A 19,534-nucleotide genomic window follows, 5' to 3' on the forward strand; every position below is an offset into this window, starting at 1 on the left:
TTTCTAGTTTAGAAGTACACTTAGAAGTTTTAATCTGAAAACATGATTCTGATACCAGAACTGGGGATAGAAAGAAATGAAACAGAAAATGGAAGACATCTGAAGCGTTTTTTGCTCGAACCTTTTTAAGAATTAAAATTGAGTGCACGAGGTCTTAACATACAAGCCTCATTTACATATCTTCTTTTGGGTTAAGAGGGTTTCTTTAAAAATACTGCTAGGAAAGTATTTTTTTAGGATTTTTTTCCCCCACTTGTTAGAGAAAAACCAGAATATCATTTCTTAATCAGGTCCAGCCTCCTTCTCAGGAAATCTTGTTCCCCTGCTTTATCTTATCTGGAGCAGATGAAAGCTGCAGATACAGGACATGTTGAATTTTTCATTATCAATAAGGTAAGTAGCAGCACTTTTAGAGCTTTAATTGCCAGACCTTGAGAGAAGAATAATCGTAATATTTAAAATAAACCTGAATTAGAATTCTGCGAAATGTTAAAGTAACCAGAAATATGCTGGGAGATGGCACCTCTGAGCTCACTGCTGAGATCCTCCTGTGGTCAAGGGGAATTGAAGAGGATTCTCTGGAAAGCCTCTGTGCTGGATTTATCACATGAGGTGAACCAGAGGGCCCAACCCTGCTCTCTTTAGGCAGAGCAGGACCCAGGGGTTGTGACAGAGGTGAGCAAATCGAAGTGTACACTCAGTGCTGAAAGCACCACCACTGACACTGGAAAATGCAAACCAGTCCTGCAATTAGGGCAGTTTTCACTGTGCTTGAGCAGAGCTCTGACCATCCTTCCACAGGGAAAAGAAAATACGTGTATGTGTGTATGCATGTATACATATATATGCAGGTACATCTCTAAAAGCATCCAAGTAGAAAGCAGTTGTTATAAAATCCTTTTTGTTGTTCAGTTTACTATGTAGTTGAATTCCATTCAAAGTTAATCTTTCAGTGGTTCACTTGAAAACAATACCAATTTTGTATTCCCTCCCACACACAAGATCCACTCCCTTCCTCAGTAATTCTTGTTTGACCTTACAGCCAGTTCTTTAGAAACTTTCCTACCAGCTGCCAGATATTTCTATTCAGGAGTTACCCTCAGGAGTAGCACAGAACCACGTTGGTCTGCTTTTTGTGTTCATTCTCTAGCGAACAGAGAGCCTCAAAGCTTGAGGCCTTGGTTAATTCAAAATTTTATATGGATTTGACTTTCTCTCCCATGACTCCACTTTTTTTTTTTTTTGTAGCAACCAAGTTCCACCACAGCAATAAGAAAACAAATGTGGGAACACTCGTAGTTGCTCGAGATAAAAATTTCTCGGGAGCTATGGAATTCATTCCTGCAAAAGGTTGAACAGGCTCTGGAATGAACCATGTACTCCATTAAGCCAAACAACACAAAACATCTGTGGTGATGCCCATAAGGGCTGGATGAAGCTATTTTTAGTTCAGTTTTGGAAGGAAGAGGGAGTGGATCCTGCTCTTTCTCACCTCTTTGTGAGGATAGCAAATCGAATAGAAGTGTAGAAATAGGGATTCCCTCCCCTTAACCTATTATTATATGACTTACAGTGAAGATTGAGCAGCTTCCATGGGAAAGACAGAAGGTGCAATGTTCTGTGTGTGTCCATGAGAAATAGCCTCCTAAGAAAAAAAATTTGGAGACCAGTGGCATTGGTTAGGAGGTTTTTTGATCTGCTTAGAGGATGGGAAAAATCTTGCTGTAGTTAAGGTATTTCTGAGGATCTCTGGTACTGGTGGCAAATTGTATTGTTTGTCTTGCTGCAAACTGAAGTCCTGACCCTGGCAATCCTCAGGGATGTTTGTGACAGGAGTTTCTGGCTCCAGCTGTACGAGCCTGCAATGCTGGACTTGGGAGAAGGGTTTTATGGCACAGCTCTGGCCCCACCCTACAGCCACCCTGGGAGCCTTGATGATCTTACCCAAGGAGTAAAGTAAACACACAAACAAGCAGTGAGAGGGAAACAAAGCAACTGCAAAGCCTGAATGTCTGATTTGACAATCTCTTTGGTGCCTTCTCAGCACACGTGGGGAGCAGCACAGCTGCTGTCACCCTGTCCTTCATCTCTCCGTGCAACCAGCACGTCCCCAAAGCCTCAGGCAGGGGTTTGTCTCCCTGGAGCCTCGTCATCAGAGCCCAGCAAGGTTGATTTTTAGCACTTCATCTCTCTTAAATATATACCCACAGGAGAAAGGTAATTTGCTGTGTGTCTTTGCAAGACTTTTTGAGATGAGTTATTGAGAATTAAGGTCGTGCTAGTTCAGCCTGGCAACTGAGTCCCCGGGCTTGGGTTTCTCCATAACCAGTGTCTCCCTAGGAATCTTTTGTCTTGGATTTCTTGCCTGACTGTGTCGTGCAGTCTTTCCCTGCTTTTCAGACCGATGGATGTATTGGTTGTTGTTCCTTGTTGATCTTCTTCAGCATCATCTGCTTTCATTAGCATTTTTGAACAAAGGACTGAATCAGAATAAATCACAACTAATAGAAATATAGGAACAGATTATCATTTTGCAAAGCTGAACTCTCTCAAAGGAGATTACGTATTTAAATTGAACAAATGCAACTTCATAAATAAACTAAATTAAACATCATCTAATTTTACTTTTGAAGCCAAGCAATTTTAATCCATACTCAGCTTCTCGTATAAATATTTCCCAACTCATTTTTATTCTTTGAAGCATTCTTATTCACATTTAAAACCCAAAAATGTGCCAAATTGAACCACAGTTGTGTATGCTGAATGAATGTAAAAGCTTGGGTATATTGCATAATAATCTGAGAGTTGGCAAGAGGAAGTGATTGCTTTTGTGAGTGTCCAAGTAGTAGTGTAAAAATATTTTTTGAGAACCTAATGTTTGTCTCCAAAGCTCTCTGACTGATGACATGCCTGAAAAATCCTTTTTATAAATCCCTTATGTGCAGTTCAAAAGGAAGCAATAGATGACTAGAAATCTATCTATTTCCCCAGGGAAAATTCATGCACAAACTGTGGTGGTACAAGCATTACCCAGCTGGTCTGCACTGTGAACAAATTCCTGTTCATCGATGGAAGAGATGCTTTACTGCAGAACCGATTCTTAGAACTGGGAACATTTAAACACCCCAAATATGTTACTTTGTGATTAGAAATGCACTTTATCAATCATCTTATTAGACAGGAAAGAACCTTTTTAAAAAATATGTGGTAATAAGGGTCAAGAATTCTTGTTAAATGTTTCAAATAGCGTTCACAAAGCTGAAATATAATTTCAGTCCACCCTGTGTTCACTCTAAAAACCACAATCAAAAGCCATTTTCCAGAAATAGCCTTAAATGCAGTTCTTTCTCCATGTTCATTAAATTGTTACATGCAGTTTGCAGAACTGACCTGTCCAATGACTTCAGTGGCTGAAAGTGGTTGACAGTGGTTTTCAAAAATACTTCATTTCCAAGTAAATCAGATTTAAGATTACCAAGAACTTTTCTTATTTTTGTCTAATACCTTGAAGATTGAACAGAACAAAAGAAGCGAAACAAACCCTCGTTTTTTCCTCTGGTTTCAATATTAACCCATTTATTTATGCAATTAATCTCCAATGGTAGAAAACTTATAGGTAAGATTTATTTTCATATTAAAATCACTAAAATTGGTAGTTCTGGCAAAAATCACGATTTTCTTACTGCACTTAGATTTTTCTGGGGATAGTTGAATAAAGCCTTTCCCAGTGTGTAGGAATGACAGAGTAGAGCTTGCTAATGCTCTTCAGTGGTTTGGAGTCGCTGTAGATTGATGAGTTTTGTGGGGGAAATGCACAGGTAAGAAATCCTTGCTGACCAGCTGAGTTTTTCAGCCTTGCTGATGAAGATGCCTTTGCTGTGACTGGTGAGGGCTGAGCTCAGAGCCCTCGTCAGATGTGCAGCCGTCGCATCCCAGGACTTTCCTGCTGGAGATTTAAGCTGCTGTGCCAAATGATGTGAGCAAGAGCACTGCAAGGACACTGTGACTCATGCAGGCTGTGTCTGTGCTGAAGGTCTTGCTGGCGATAAAGCTGTTTCCAGTCTGTTTTTTGCAAGTGCTGCTGAAGGGGGAGGGAGGTGCAGGGCCCAGGAGAAGGGATGCCACAGGCCAGTGCTCGTGGTCATCTTCAAAGCCAGTGGGACAGAATGGGGGGGCCTGAATTACTGAATTTCTTCCTCAAAATGCAAACCAGCCAGAAACAACAAGAGGGAAATGTAGGCTGGTGTTGTTTATTCCATCTTCCTTCACAAATGAGAGTTCTGGACAGGAATTATATCATGCAGCAAACGAAAAAAAATGATCCCCTTGGTTTCGAAACACATACAGTTCTCCCTGAAATCCAAGGGAATTGTTGGTTCCCTAACTGAACGTGCAGCCCTGTGTAAAGGAAGGTTTGTGAGCATGGTGCTGCATTAGTGCTGCTCCACATTTTCAGGATGTCCTTGAGTACGTGTACAGGGCTGGGGAGATGAGGAGGGATAATTTCATCAGGAGAATGCAGCAAGAGAGTGGTTCAAGAGACGGCTGAAGACACTTTGCAAATGAAATATTTTCATAGTCCTGCATCTTGGAGATAACAGTGATGTGCAAGTACTTGTCCCTGAATTATGTGCTGTTGACAGGCACGGGCTCCTCAGGATGGGAACACTGGGAGATGCCAGGTGCAATTGGACATGTGTAAAAAAACATCAAATGGAAATTATTAGTGTTTCCTGCAAATACTGGTTACTAGATTTTGAAAATTCTTCCAAAACAAAGATTTGGCCTGATAGGTTTGGTATTTTTAGGTAGAACATCCACCTGCAGAGAAAGAAACATAAAAGGATAATTTAATGCAATTTGCCATAACAATATTTTGCCTCTTCTCATGTGGACTGTAATAGTTGTCTTACCACTGAACTTTTGGATGCATTCCAGCCTTTATGAATATACCTGTTATTTTCGACATGATTAGAGTCTGTCCTTCATCTCAACTTAATTGCAGCAACAGATTTTTGCATATTCAGATCTTCCAAACATATTGCTTACAACTAGAAAGGACTGATAAATCCACCTATTTTTAAATAGGCAAAATAGAACCTGATCTTTAGTGGTTGAGCCATCATTACACATAATCAGTATATTAATCCTTTAAAAACTGATGCTTCTTAAATAGCTTTTTTCAAATTTATTTTGACAAGGATTTGATATTTGAATAATCAAGGCATGGAAAGTGCAGTGCTGCCTAGGATTCAGGCTAAAATCTCACTTGGTCTAGAACATTAAATACTATCTTAGGCACAAAATATTAATTTTTTAATTAAAATCTGTCTGGATGAATCATTTCCTAATGCAAGGTAACGTACTTGGTTGCAACTCAAAATAACCTCATTTGAGCAAATGTTTCTAATCAAGGGGAAGTGTCCTGGTATGATGCTGCAGAATTGTTTGCTGGTGTTGTGCAAAGAATATTTTTAAGTGTGTGTTGTTGGGAGTTGGTGGGGTCCCTGCAGTGACTCTAAGGAAGCAGCTGGTGCTGTGCACCATTCTCTAAGGCACTGGTGTTGGTGGTGTTGGGTGAGGTTCCCTGGTGCCCTTTGCTGGGATGCACATGCATAAAACCCAGCAGAACTGAATTTCAGGATTAGTACCAGGTACAGGTTGTGTGAGGAGCACTGCTGGTACCTGAAGGCCTGTGAGTTGTGATGTTCTGACTAAGAGCTGTCATCAGTGCATTTCTCTAGAGGGGGATATTTAATTTGAGAGACTGGGTAATTTTCCTTGCACAGATCTGCTGGACAGACTGGATCAGTAGCTGAGGCCAGTTGTGTGAAGTTCAGTGAGCACAAGCACAAGTGCTGTGAGGAGAGGCTGAGGGAGCTGGGGTTGTTCAACCTGGAGAAGAGGAAGCTCAGGAGAGACCTCCTCGCTCTCCTCAGCTCCCTGAAAGGTTGTAGCCAGGTGGGGTTGGTCTCTTCTCCCACGCAACCAGCAGCAGGACTAGAGGGCTCGGTCTTAGGCTCTACCAGGGAAGTTCAGCTTGGATATTAAGAAGAAATTTTTTATGAAGAGAGTAATCAGCCATTGGAATGGGCTACCCAGGGAGGTGGTGGCTTCACTACCCCTGGAGGTGTTTAAAAAGAGACTGGATGTGGCATCAGGGCCATGGTCTGGGAACCATGGCAGTGTTGGATCAAGGGTTGGACTTGATGGTCTCGGAGGTCTTTTCCAACCTGGTTGATTCTGTGATTTTAAGGCCAAGTGCCGGGTCCTGCACTTGGATCACAACAGCTCCCTGCAGACCCAGGCTAGTGGATGAGCAGCTGGAAAGCTGGAAAAGGACCTGGGGGTGCTGGTGACAGAAGCTGAACATGATCCCAGGTGTGCCCAGGTGGGCAAAGAAGGCCAAGGGCACCTGGCTTGCATCAGCACTAGAGTGGCAGCAGGACCAGGGCAGTGTCTGTCCCCCTGTGCTGGCACTGCTGAGGCATCTCCAGTCCTGGGGGCAGTTTTGGGCCCCTCATGACACTTCTTGTCATTGAGGGGCTGGAGTGTGTCCAGAGAAGGGAATGGAGCTGGGGAAGGGTCTGGAGCACAGGTCTGATGAGGAGCAGCTGAGGGAGCTGGGGGGGCTGAGCCTGGAGAAAAGGAGGCTCAGGAGGGACCTTCTCACTCTCTGTAACTCCCTGACAGGAGGGGGGAGCCAGGTGGGGTCGAGCTCTGCTCCCAGGTAATAAGTGACAGGACAAAAAGAAAAGGCCTCAAGTGGCACCAGGGGAGGTTTAGATTGGAGATTTGCAAAAAGGTTTTCACTGAAAGGGTTGTCAAGCGTTGGCACAGGCTCCCCAGGGAATGATGGAGTCACCATTCCTGGGCATTTTCAAAAACTGTCTGGATGTGGCACATGGGGACATGGCTGGGTGGTGGACATGGCTGTGCTGGGGTAGCAGTTGGACTTGATGATCTTAGAGGGCTTTTCCAAACTAAACATTTTTATTCTGTTCTGTTCCAGAGAAAATGTTCCCAAAGCTGTGTAAAAGTGGAAATCCTAAATATAAGCTGGGTCAGAGTCTTTTTCTTAAGGGATCCCATTAACCCCATGGCCTCCCCAAAATATTCATTCATTCTGAGATACATTATCTAGATTTTGAGAAGTAATATTTGCTACATAGGGATAGATATTGGTGGCAGCAGTTGGCAGTGTCCTACATAGTAATTAAAATCATGAGCAGTAAAATATTCAGAGGTTAAAGGAAAACCCTCAAACCTGAATTTATTAAATTGTTTATTTTGATATGAATTTTTTATTAGGTCCATTTAAAGCATTTCAGACTTTATTTTCATGTATCTGCAACTGTGTCATTTACTGTTTGTCGTGGCACATTTTTTCAATCATGTCTGTTTTACAGTATTTTAACCTAAATTATTTCTTTCTGGTAGAGCTACACTTAATGAAGCAGTGCACATTTATGTGTTGGGTGCATCTGGTCTAAAATAGCCAAAATAATTCTGAGTGAAAGATTTGTAGGTTATTCATAAAAAAAAAATCCACATTAAAGAAACTGAAGGAAGAGAGAGGGAACTAATTCTGTCTGTCTTTTAGGTTTGTCTCCAGATTTAAGAGAAATAACACAGCTGGCGTTCATTCCTTGTTCTTCCTAAGAAAAACTCTGTTTCGAGTCTTTCTCCATTAATAGAGTCCATTGACTTTCACTGCAGATATTTCATAATAATTATTGCAGTTTGTAAAGTGACTTGTTTTTGAATGGATGGTGCCTGTTTGAATATTGTTGCAAGCCTCACTATGCTGTGTTTGAGAAGTGTAGTTTGATTGTGTGACATGTGCAGTCTATGTATTTTTAATTTTATTGTTATTAAGTCTATTATTATTTTTATTATTATTAAATATTGTCTGTAAATATGTATCAAGAAACAGAAAGAAGAAGGCTCATGTTGGGCCAAGAACAAAACACACTCTGGTAGTACAGGATGTGAAGATAAAACACAAACCTACCAGAATTCATAGTGCTGAGAGAGGGAATGGAGATGAAGTGATTGCTGTCCATGAAGTAGAGTTTTCATCTTGAGATGCATTTGGAATTTTTAGAAGTTTCTTTTCATTTGTGCACTTTGTTTCAGGTCCTGAAGAGCTCCTTAGTTTCACTTTTCCTTTTAAAGCAGTTGATTGAACCTTTTTTTTTTTTTTGTTAAATAGAACTGTGATAAATAATTTAGATATGTGCTTATAGGTATCACTTCTCTGCAAGTAAAGGTAGTCCAAAGCTTGACATTCCATTCAAAGTCAATCCAAGCCTTTTCATGTATCTGCTCTTGGCTTTTTCCTTTTTCTGAATATTTGGAGACATGTAACACATATCTAGTAAAGGGAAAAAAATTCTTATTATTTTTAAAACACAGGTGAGCTGGCCAGCAGATACTTCTTTTAGAGTTACTTCTTTCTAACAGTATTTTCTGGAGAAAACAATGTAACCACCCCACGCATTTCAACCATGGGACAAAACCCATGGAAAATAAACTAAGCAAATTACAATGGACTATTAGACCATTCTCCAGATGAGACATTTAATTCCATGCAAATTTAGGACTGCAGGCTATATAAAATATGTGATCATAATACATCCATTGTGGTGTTAGTTTTTTTAAATTCGCAGTCAACATTAATGTAATCTAAGAAATTCCTGCGTTTGGTTGAGGTTTTTTTAGTACTTTGAACTGGTGTCATTTTCTTCCTCCTTTTCCCTTTTCCATTCAACAGAGCTGCCTCTCAGGGCTGTTCTCATTTGTCTTCACTCAGCCCGTGAAACAGAGAAACTATTTGCAATTTATGATTTTTTTTTTTTGGTCCTTCTTGGTTTCATGCTCAGAATGCAGTTTCTTACAGAGGTAGTAGGTGAATCTTTCCTCTTCTCTTTGATCTTAATTTTATTTATATTCTGTGGAAAAACCTTGGGTTGCTTCAGCTAAATCAGACAGCTCTTGAGAGTTCAAGCAGCATAGTGTGCTCCATGTACTTCCACTGTTGCATTTCATCTCGTGTTTTAATTTGCTTCTTATTTTCCCGTAAAAAAAGTCTCTTTTTTTGTGTTTCTGAAGATTTAACTAGAAATTTAATTTTAAAATAGGAAACAACTGTCAAAATCCAAGTTAAAGGTGCTTATTTTGTATGGCCAGTAGATGATAGAGAAAGGAGAACACCTAAAATATATGTTGGAGACAGAACTGGGTATTTTTATAGAGGTAACTTAATTTTTTTTAAAAGTAGTATGTATTTATGTAAGCAGACACTTTTGAAAATGAGCTGAAGAAAGACTGTACAAATACAGCCATTGTCTTATGATGGTGTTTATTTATAAGAGAATATCGAATAACTGTGCTTTGGTAACACCTTCTGTGCCTTAGTGTGTGTTGCTGGAGCCATATGAGTTCTGTTTTGGAAGGTCACACAATCACGATTCCTCTTTGACTTCAATCCCTCCAGTAAATAGGTTTTGACTCAGCTGTTGGACATAACAAGGATTAAACCTTAGTATTTGAAAATAAACATCTTGGGCCTTCAAAGTGTGGAGCTTTCTGCTGGCAGGACATGTGCTGCTCCAGGCCCGCCAGGCCAGGGGTGGCTGTGTGGGCTTGGACCCCAGGAATGATGCAATAGGTTTTGTCATCAGCTCTCCTGGCATTTTTTCTCTTGAACACTGTGTTTTGCACTTTTAACATTCCCAGAACATTTCTTGACTTTATGTGTGTTTGTGTATATGTATTTTTTTTAAGATTTTATTTTTTTTTTTTAAGGATGCTTACTGAATTTCCTGACCAGCTTTGAGCTGTGAGTGGTTTATTGGAAGTTGATTTAAACCTTCATTAGCTAAAATAGAATGAATTATACCGTATATATAATATAATTTATATATATAACTTGGTTAGCCATGCTGGCAAAGTGACCTAAGTCTACCAGGTACCACCATCATTGTGCCTTTTTTTTTTTTTAAGAGAAAGCAACGAGGATGTAAACAGCAACATTTCTCCTATAGTGGCTTCAGTGTTGTCACCTGAACATATTTAAGGACTGTGAAGGAGAACTTCAGGCACAGGTGCTGTGTTTGAATCCACCAATTTTGGATTTGGTGTCTCTGTTCAGGGCTGTGTTTGGGCAGGACTGGTTTTCAAGGCAGCCACGGCACTGCTCTGCTTGCAAAGATTTTTCTTCAGGTAAACCTTTCAACAGGTTCTCCAGGGAAGGACATATAGATGAAAATATAGTGATAAAGAGCCATGCAGTTATTTGTAGTTTAAAAGACTGAAAAAAATGGCTATGAGAGAAGAGATGAATCTTCCTAGAGAAGGAGACTTTAAAAGGTCTTGGCAGTTTCCTCTCTGGGTTCCCTCTTTGTGGCAGCTGCTGCTCAGCAAATTTCTCCTTTGCTTAGTCTTGATGAGCAGTGATGGGGTTTATTTCGGTTCTTTTGTTTTGGCTTTTTTTGGCTTGTTTTCCTTTGTTTATTCCTTTTGAGTATAAGCTGAAAACAATTGGTACTTAGGAATACCGTCAAAGCTGATGGGGGAAGAAGCAGGTAATGCAGTGTATTTTGTTGGGGTTCTGATCTTATTGTAGATTTTTCACAAGACCTACATCAAGTAAATTCTCAGTGAAGGGCTAAAAGGCTAATTAGGCAAATATATCAGTCATTAGGGATGGGCAAACCTGTCTAAACAAAATCTAAACAAGATAACAGAGTGCTCCAAACTGAAGTTAAGCAGAAATCTTCTGCATTGAAACCAAATCTAAAGGAGCTGTTTGGCTTAAGTAAACTTTCTGAAGCTTTATCCGGGTTTTACCTATCACCAATCATATTGTTGTCTTTCAACTTATGAGAGAACCATTAAGAATATGTTAGTAGTAGTTCTATTTATTTTGTGTCTTTTATCTGTGGTTTATTCTCAGTGTGTTAGATTGAGAGAACTGTTAATTTACATAAACACGTGGATAAACAAGAAAAGCAGTTTCTGACATAGGGCTACCTACAGCCCTTGTGCTGGGTCCCTGAATTCTGATGCCACAGTGTCCCCAGCACTGCCATGTTGTGTTTCCCCTCGTGTACAAAAGAGGACATTCTTTTGCATTTGTTGTCCGGCTCTGACTCTAAGCCACCCCCATGATATCCATATCCCACTGCACTGCCTCCTTGCCCTTCCTCTTCCTTCCCTGTGTAACAACTCCTGTCCCTCCTCACCCTCCCTGGCTGCTGCACTGGGACCAGTGGTTGCCTTTGCTGTTGAAGATTTTTAAGTACTAACCAGCTGGTAACCTCTAGGAGCTGCTGTGTTACAGCTTTTCCATCAGGATCTCTGCTAATGAGTTGTCTCCCCTCTATTCAGACCCCGAGAGAGATTCAAATATTCAAGACAGTCGCTGCACCTAAATACCTGTGAGTTCTTTCTCCTCTGTGAACTTGATTGTAACATGAAAATGAATTCAGGGCTTGTCAGGGGAAATGGGGGTGAGGCAGCATTACAAAAGCCTCATGTCCTGGGGAGAGCGTGCTACAGTGCAAGGGAAAGCCTTGTGATCAAATTATGGAGAAGGAAACTTGTTTTGTGAGCCTAACCTCTAATTTTGCCAGTGTATGGATAATAAAACCCAAGCATCTTCTCAATAAAATGTCAGCACTGTATTGCAGAAAATCTACTGGTATTATTACAAATAGTCTATACTTTCTGGGGTGTTAAATGCAGAAGTGTATAGTGCTTTCAGATACATATTCCTACAGTGTATATTATAATTCACTTGTTAAAAATGGGAAATATCCCAAATTATGCTGGTTATGCCAGGCCAAAAATAGTTTAATTTAATTGTGCATTACTTCAGTTGTTGCAGTGTCAGTGAATAAAACAATCACTTAGGAAACAGTTTTGCAGCAGATGACCAAAATGTTTTATTGCTCAATACCATTCACTGGATTAGGAAAATGGATTACAACTGTGAGTAATGAGTTCCTAAAGCCCCTGAATGTTATGATTTCTGCAAATGTCTGCTTGATTTCATTAACCTTGAGCATTCTGAGAAATAACTGACCGTAAGATTTGCCTTCACCTAATTTTGTACTGAATTTACTCCATGTATTTATTAATATATGTGAGATCTAACTGGAAGTCACTTAAATGACTGTGCTTGGTTTTGAATAGCTGGTAGGAGCTAAACAATTGCTGCACTGGAGCCAGTTACAGCTCTGCTTAGACCTCCTACTCAGCAAGTGAAGAGTGATTTTGTGAAACGATAACATGAAAAATGAAAAGATTTTGTGTTTAAATGAGAGCGTTACTCAATATTCAATACAGGCCTTGTATGATGTTTTCCTGCCAGCAATACCACTTCTGGAGGTTTTGCCTGTGGTGATCTCTCACTCAGTGGAAGTTCAGCTCTGAAGTCAGGGTGCAGATGCCACCCTGAAACGTTTAATTAAGTCTCAGTGCAGTCACTGGGTGTTGTATTCTTTTCTGTGAACCTGTAGAGAGTTCATTCCTCAGCCAGTACAGGGAAATGTACTTATTTCAATTTTATCTGTTGAAAATAGCAAATATACCAGTGATAAACCCTGAATGATGTGCAGTGCTATTCTCCCTTGCCTGACCTAAAGGTTTAGAATTTTTTTTTTCTCAGATCTGAATGATAAATTAGAACTTTCATATTGGTCCAACTGGAAAACCAATCATGTGGACTGTGTGACTCTGTGGCTGTGTGACTCTTTCAGGTCACAGGGTGAAAACTATGCCACCTGGAAATGGGAAAGAAAAGCATTAAGAATGGGGTTGGTAATTAAGCTTGTTAACAATCCCAGTTCTGGGGAATTGTCTTAAGGGGTAAATGATCTGCACTGCCATCAAGCATGGTATGCAATACTCTTCATACAACTTTCTGTTTTGGTGTGTTTTCCTCTCAAAATACTTTTGCTGAGTAAGTGAACAATATAGCATTTAAAATAAGCCTTTTGGGCTGGCTGGAAACTGGGTGGTGGCTTCAGTGGACTCGCTCACAGAAGTGGTGATGGGAAAGCTCACCATGTGTTCATTTGTGGGTGGCTTTGGTTCCAGTGTCAGAGTAAGGTCAGACATGGGCAGCTTGGTTTGAAATGAAGACTCTGATTTTCTGTGTGCTTAACATCTCCCCTGACTCTCTAAATGGAAGGTTGCAACTTCATTGAGCTGCCAGGCAGCAGAAAAATGACCCATCAGCATCTCCCTGTCCTCCCAAACCCGCTGTCTGGGTCAAGGGTGTTCCACCCACAGATCCAGCAATTATGGAGGGAGAACAAACAGTGGGAGTGACACGGGGAGAAGGCAAAGCCTGTGTCAGCTTGGCTGCTGCAGCCCCTTCTGAAAATCAATTCTGCACTTCTGTGCAGCAGGTCACCAGGTAACTCAGACCAAAAATGGGCATTTTACAGCAGCTTAAGAAGTGCAGAAGATGAATGGGCTTGAGGGACCTAAATTCCACCCCCTCAACATATGAAGTAAAGGGATCCCTGTTGAGGTTAGTGCCACAGACAGCTGCTTCTGAGCTACCTGGTTGTCTCATCCCTTGGTTCCTGCCATTCCAGCATCTGTGGGGAAGACATCAAATTCTCATACTTTTGCTTCAGAGTTTACCAAAATTTTCTCTGGAGAGATCCTGTCCTAAGAACAAACCCATTCCCATTTGCCATCTTCTATTCCTGAGTCCCAAATTTTGCTTTTGGCCTAGGTTGATTCTGAGTCTGTGTAGTCCTGTTAGTCAGATCTTCTTTGTGCAGCTGAGTGGGAAAGACCAGGGAGGAGTCTTTGAATAACTTCCCAGGTTTTTGTGAGGAACTTCAGTGGAGGGAAACGTGCTCTTGGTTAGCCATGCTGGCAAAGTGGCCTAAGTCTACCAGGTACCATCATTGTGCCTTTTTTTTTTAAGAGAAAGGAATGAGGTTGTAAACAGCAACATTTCGCCTATAGTGGCTTCAGTGTTGTCACCTGAACGTATTTAAGGACTGGGAAGGAGAACTTCAGGCACAGGTGTTGGGTTTAAATCTACCAATTTTGGTTTTGATACCAAAATCAGCACAGGGTGAGAAATGGATATCCTACTTCTGGCTATTGATTTCCTCGGGAATGTTCTTCTGTTTGTGCCCTTTCTTCATGGTTCCACTCTGTGGTGTGTGTTTGAAAGGTTTCAGCTCCTGACAAGAGGAGTGTACTATGTATTAATGTATAAATAAATGTATTATTTTTCTGGCTGGCTGGCTGAGTTCCCTTCCCAATGTCTTTTTACCCTCAAGTCAGATATTTCTACTTTCAAATTTCATCCTTGACTGACTTTTGGTAATGAAATTAATAATAACAGAATTTAAAAATTTTTAGGATTTGTTGTCCCATGTTGTATTAGAGGCTAAAAATATACAGTGAACTCCATGCAGATTTTATATAGAGAAAGGGACTAAACAGACTAGATTTTATTGGGCTGCCATCAGACTGGGTTTAAATTATGTACTTTTGTTTTTGCAAATAATGGTCAAACTGGCAGAGGAAAATGTAGTGAAAAGAAGTGAAGTGGTGACCTGTCTGCTCATCAAAAGCTGTTGGCTTGCAGGGTTTACAGTCCACTATTTTTAAAAAATTCAGCAACAGAACTGTTTACCAGATCACTGTGATTAGATTTGGAATTACCAACCTTTCCTTCCTAGAGCCTCTGTTGCCTTTGCAAGCTTCTGGGTGGAATATTTTTGCAGTCACTGGCATAATTTATGAGGGTTGATAGAGATTTCAGTCTTTACATGTGTTTTCTCCTCAGTGATTTCTGTTCTCTTCTTAAATGATTTCTAAAGGTATCTCAAGTGAGGATTTCCTGAATGAGAAGTAGCAGCTATAGTATAACTTTGTTCTGTAGTTACTTTTCTGCACCTATAGATGTATAATAACATGTTTATGTAGGTGGTTTAACGCTTGTGTTTTATTTCTTTTGGGTTCTAAAGAGTTTGGGTTTAGTTGTGACCTTGCACTTTGATTTTTCCAAAATTAATTTATAATTCTGTTTGGTTGGCTTGTTTGGCTTTTTTGTTTTGTGTATGAAAATGTCATCACGGAGTTCATACGGGAAATAGAATCATAGAATGGTTTTGGTTGGAAGGAATCTTAAAGATCATCCCGCCTCCTGCCATGGACAGGAACACCTTCCATAGACCAGGTTGCTCCAAGCCTGGCCTTGAACACTTCTAGGGATGGGGCAGCCACAGCTTCTCTGGGCCACCTGTGCCAGGGCCTCCCCACCCTCACAATAGAAAAAAAATTCTTCCTTGTATCTAATCAAACCTTCCCTCTTCCAGTTTAAATCCACTGCCCTTTGTCCTGTCACTATGGGGCCTTGGTAAAAAGTCTCTTTGTATTTTTAATAGGCCCACTTTATATATTGAAAGCTGGGTCTTCCTGGAGCCAGAGGATCATAGAATCATAGAATCATAGAATCAGCTGGGTTGGAAGGGACTTCTGAGATCATCGAGTCCAACCCTTGATCCAACCCCGCTGTGGTTCCCAGCCCATGGCACTGATGCCACATCCAGTCTCCTCTTAAAAACCTCCAGGGATGGAGAATCCACCACTTCCCTGGGCAGTCCATTCCAATGGCTGAGCACCCTCTCTGCAAAGAAATTCTTTCTGATATCCAACCTAAACCTCCCCTGGCACAACTTGAGACCCAGCCCTCTTGTCTTGCTGATGGTTGCCTGGGAAAAGATACCAACCCCCCCCCGACTCCCCCCTCCTGTCAGGGAGTTGCAGAGAGTGAGGAGGTCTCCCCTGAGCCTCCTCTTCTCCAGGCTGAACAGCCCCAACTCCCTCAGCCTCTCCTCATAGGACTTGTGCTCCAGTCCCTTCCCCAGCCTTGTTGCTCTTCTCTGGACCTGCTCCAGCCCCTCAATGTCCTTCCTGAGCTGAGGGCCCAGAACTGGACACAGCACTGCAGGTGTGGCCTCACCAGTGCTGAGTACAGGGGAAGAATCACTTCCTTGGACCTGTTGGCCACACTGTTCCTGACACAGGCCAGGATCCATTGGCCTCCTTGGCCACCTGGGCACACTCTGGCTCATGTTCAGCTTCCTGTCAATCCAAACTCCCAGCTCCCTTCCTGCCTGGTTGCTCTCCAGCCCCTCTGTCCCCAGCCCGTGGGGCTGCAGGGGGTTGTTGTGGCCAAAGTGCAGGACCCGGCACTTGGCCTGGTTGAACCTCATCCCCTTGGAATCAGCCCAACTCTCCAACCTGTCCAGGTCCCCCTGCAGAGCCCTCCTGCCTTCCAGCTGATCAACACTCCCCCCCAGCTTAGTGCCATCTGCAAATTTGCTGATGATGGACTCAATCCCCTCATCTAAATCATCAATAAAGATATTAAACAGAACTGGGCCCAACACTGATCCTGGGGGGCACCACTAGTGACTGGATCCCAACTGGATGCAGCTCCATCCCCACCACTCTCTGGGCCCGGCCCTCCAGCCAGTTCCTAACCCAGCACAGAGTGCCCCTGTCCAAGATGTGGGCTGCAACTTTTCCAGGAGAATGCTGTGGGAGACGGTGTCCAAGGCCTTGCTGAAGTCCAGACAGACACATCCACAGCCTTCCCCTCATCCACCAGGATGCTGCTGCTTTGAAGTACAGAAATATTATCCACAGGAAAAAAGCTAAACTACCTTTAATTTAGAACGTGGATACAGCCTGCATTACAGTGCAGGGGGTGCAGGCGTCGGGATGGGTTGGTGTGGGTGTTGTGAAGTACCAAAATATTGGGTGAAAGAGAAGTGTATTAGATCTATTTGCTTGTTCAGTCAGTAAATGTACCTCTGAGTAGTGGCAACAATTCCTTGAAGTTACAGTGTCTATGGTTACGCTTTCCTTGGAACAATAAACAACGGCGACTGAATGGCTTTTCAAGCCAGAAACAAGATCTTTTATTGTGCCTTCATTTCTTAGGAAGGAAGATTGAAACTCAATGCTATATTTTAGTTGCAAAAATAGATATAGAAGGTATGTTCGATGTTTCTTCCTGCGAGAACTATGTTCTCAATGGCTAACACACAGAATAGGGGAATACACGTGTCCCCTACATATAGGAGTTTTAGTATCAATTTTTTAGTTAAAAATGCAAATGAAGCTCTATGTGGGTTGTGAGTTGTGGCAGACCAGTTGTAGGCTGTGTGCCCTGAGGCCCGGTGAGCTTTGCTGTCCCAACCCTATTACATAAAGAACGTCTAAGCTGTTTCGGGTGCTTAGTACAGCCTAAACTGGATAAACAGGATGCAGTAAACAGATTACTGCAGTGTTTGTTGGGAATTCATTCTGATGTGGGAAGTAAAGGAACCATTAAGAGGTGTATAAATAGGGTAAAATGAAGAGGTGCTGTGCTCGCGTTGAAGAGTTTCCGAGTTAACTGAGCAATGACTGCAAAGAGTTTTCTGCGGAGAAGAAGAAAACAGTCGGCTTTGCTTAAGTACCCATTGAGATAAATATGCTTTCGGTTTGGAAGGTATGTTTTCAGCGCGGAGGATTAAGTGGACTTGGCAGTTCCTTTGAGCTTGACATTGATATTGTAATGAGCTTTAAATAGCTGATTCCCAACTCCTCCTGCTCCCTGTGCCCCTGAGGTCAGCCCCAGGGTCAAACTGGATATCAGGGAGGTTGTCTTGCTCAGACACCCGAGGGACACGTCCCCAGGTGACACTCGGACTCCTGAAAAATCTGTCAGTTCATCATGACTCACTGGAAGTGCTACTAGCTGAGGAGAGAGCGGGGATTACACCACTGCCATCTGTTAGAGGCCTCCTGCTCCCTCCTGGCTGAGGCTTTGGTGTGTGAAGATGTGGATCAGGTTTTCGGGCAGGATGACGTTGCAGAACAGGGTGGTGAGATGTGCTTCTGCTCAGTGTGAAAAGCAGGTGACCAGAGCACACAGTCCTTGTGCCATTTCAGTGACCTCCCGTTTCCCTGTTTATGTAACGGTGTCATTTCTGAAGAAAAAGTGCAACTTTCTCCTTATGTGTTTGCACCATTTCCTTCCAGAGCACCCAAAGTAATTTTAATTTCTGCAGTAAGAATAAGAATGTGGTGGGTTGTGTTCTTTTTGTTTGAGAGAAGCCAACTTGAAAGCACAGAAGCAGAACAGGACTGGTACCTACAATGTTTAAAAAGGATAAAAACCCCCTCGTGTTTATCATACTTGAAGAACATACAGGACCTTGACATTTCTGCAGTGAGATCATTGTGCCTGCTGTGTTTGCAGATCTTCATCAAGAAAATGGGCAGAAGCAACCAAAAAAGAGAAATACTCTGGAAATATTTGAAACCAGAAAAAGTAAATGCAGAATCGTTTGAGTTAATGCAGAGAAGAAACTTAAACTGAAAATAGCTATTTTCGAAAACTTCTGGACAAGCATGAACCAGACCAGGCATTTTTATTCTGAAACAAATCCAAATCATTGCTATTATTCAGGAACAGTAATTCCAGGAATGGTAAGTTTGGATCATCCCCAGTGTGGTGAGAAGAGGTGGCCTGGAAGGTCTGTGCTCCCAAGGGAAGGATCAGCAGTAATTTCCCTCTGATACACAGAGAAGTGTAAGAGTATTCCAAGAGAGTACCACTTCCTGGGATACCTATTTGTCAAATAAATATTGTGACCTTACTTTTCATCAGTTGTCAGGGAATGGATTAATTTTATAATCTGAATTAATATCTTATTTCTAATAACTAAGTGACCATTTGGTTACAATGCTGTAACCCATTTATGATACAGATGAGGGATGGGACAACAAAGTCCATAGGGACAGTTTCCCCTGCTGTGAGGAACTTTGGAGTAGCTGGCTGTCAAATTTTCAACTTTTTAAGTAGGACACTAGAATTCCTTTTACAACCATTTCATTTTTTAAGGAGAATCTTGTGCCTGTTCTGCAAAAAAACCCCAAGCCAAGCAAACCTGCACACCCTATCAACCTTGGAATCAAAGGGATCTGGAATACTGAATCTAATCTTTACCTGAAGATGATGACTTTCCTGCTGGACTGAGGAGTTTGCACCTCTTTCGTAAATTAAAAATTTAAACTAGAAATAGAAATATTTCAAGCTCTGTGTCACTTATCTGTAATTTACTGTAAATTTGAACTTTTAATGTTTGCCAAGACCCATACAAAAATAACTGTTTTAAACCTGCAACAAAGGAACTTTAAGTCTGTCCCTGGAACAACTCCCTGCAACTGTTCTTGTCAAGAATTCCAATGAGAACTTTTACTGGTTTTAAATTTACGATAGGCAAAATTCCATATGTTGTGTGATATACCCTCAGCAAAATGTAGCTCCTAATGCTGATTGTAAAGGCTGTGTTCTTACAGTTCCTAATCTGAGGAAACAGCAGCAATAACAAATGGTGGTAAAGAGTTGCTTCAAACCTGCTTTGCACATGTTGTGATCGAGGAGGTGCACGTGGTGACTTTGATATTTAATCTTTCTTTGGATGGTTTG

General features: G+C 41.6%; 1 protein-coding gene across 4 annotated transcripts in view; it reads left to right on the top strand.

The window, feature by feature from the left end:
• ATP2B2 (ATPase plasma membrane Ca2+ transporting 2) overlaps nt 1-19,534 on the top strand; it is a 361,992-nt gene that overhangs the window by 130,503 nt on the left and 211,955 nt on the right. The window contains exon 4 of one of the 4 annotated variants that reach the window (XM_051793218.1): nt 291-393. The exons of the other annotated variants lie outside the window; for them this stretch is intronic. The gene's annotated coding sequence lies outside the window, so the exon portion shown is untranslated. The remainder of the gene's footprint in view (nt 1-290; nt 394-19,534) is intronic. 4 annotated transcript variants of the gene reach the window in all.

This window comes from Manacus candei, unplaced genomic scaffold (genome assembly GCF_025592945.1).
Source record: "Manacus candei isolate 608988 ecotype Guabito, Panama unplaced genomic scaffold, ASM2559294v1 h1tg000036l, whole genome shotgun sequence".
Lineage (NCBI taxonomy): Eukaryota > Metazoa > Chordata > Aves > Passeriformes > Pipridae > Manacus > Manacus candei.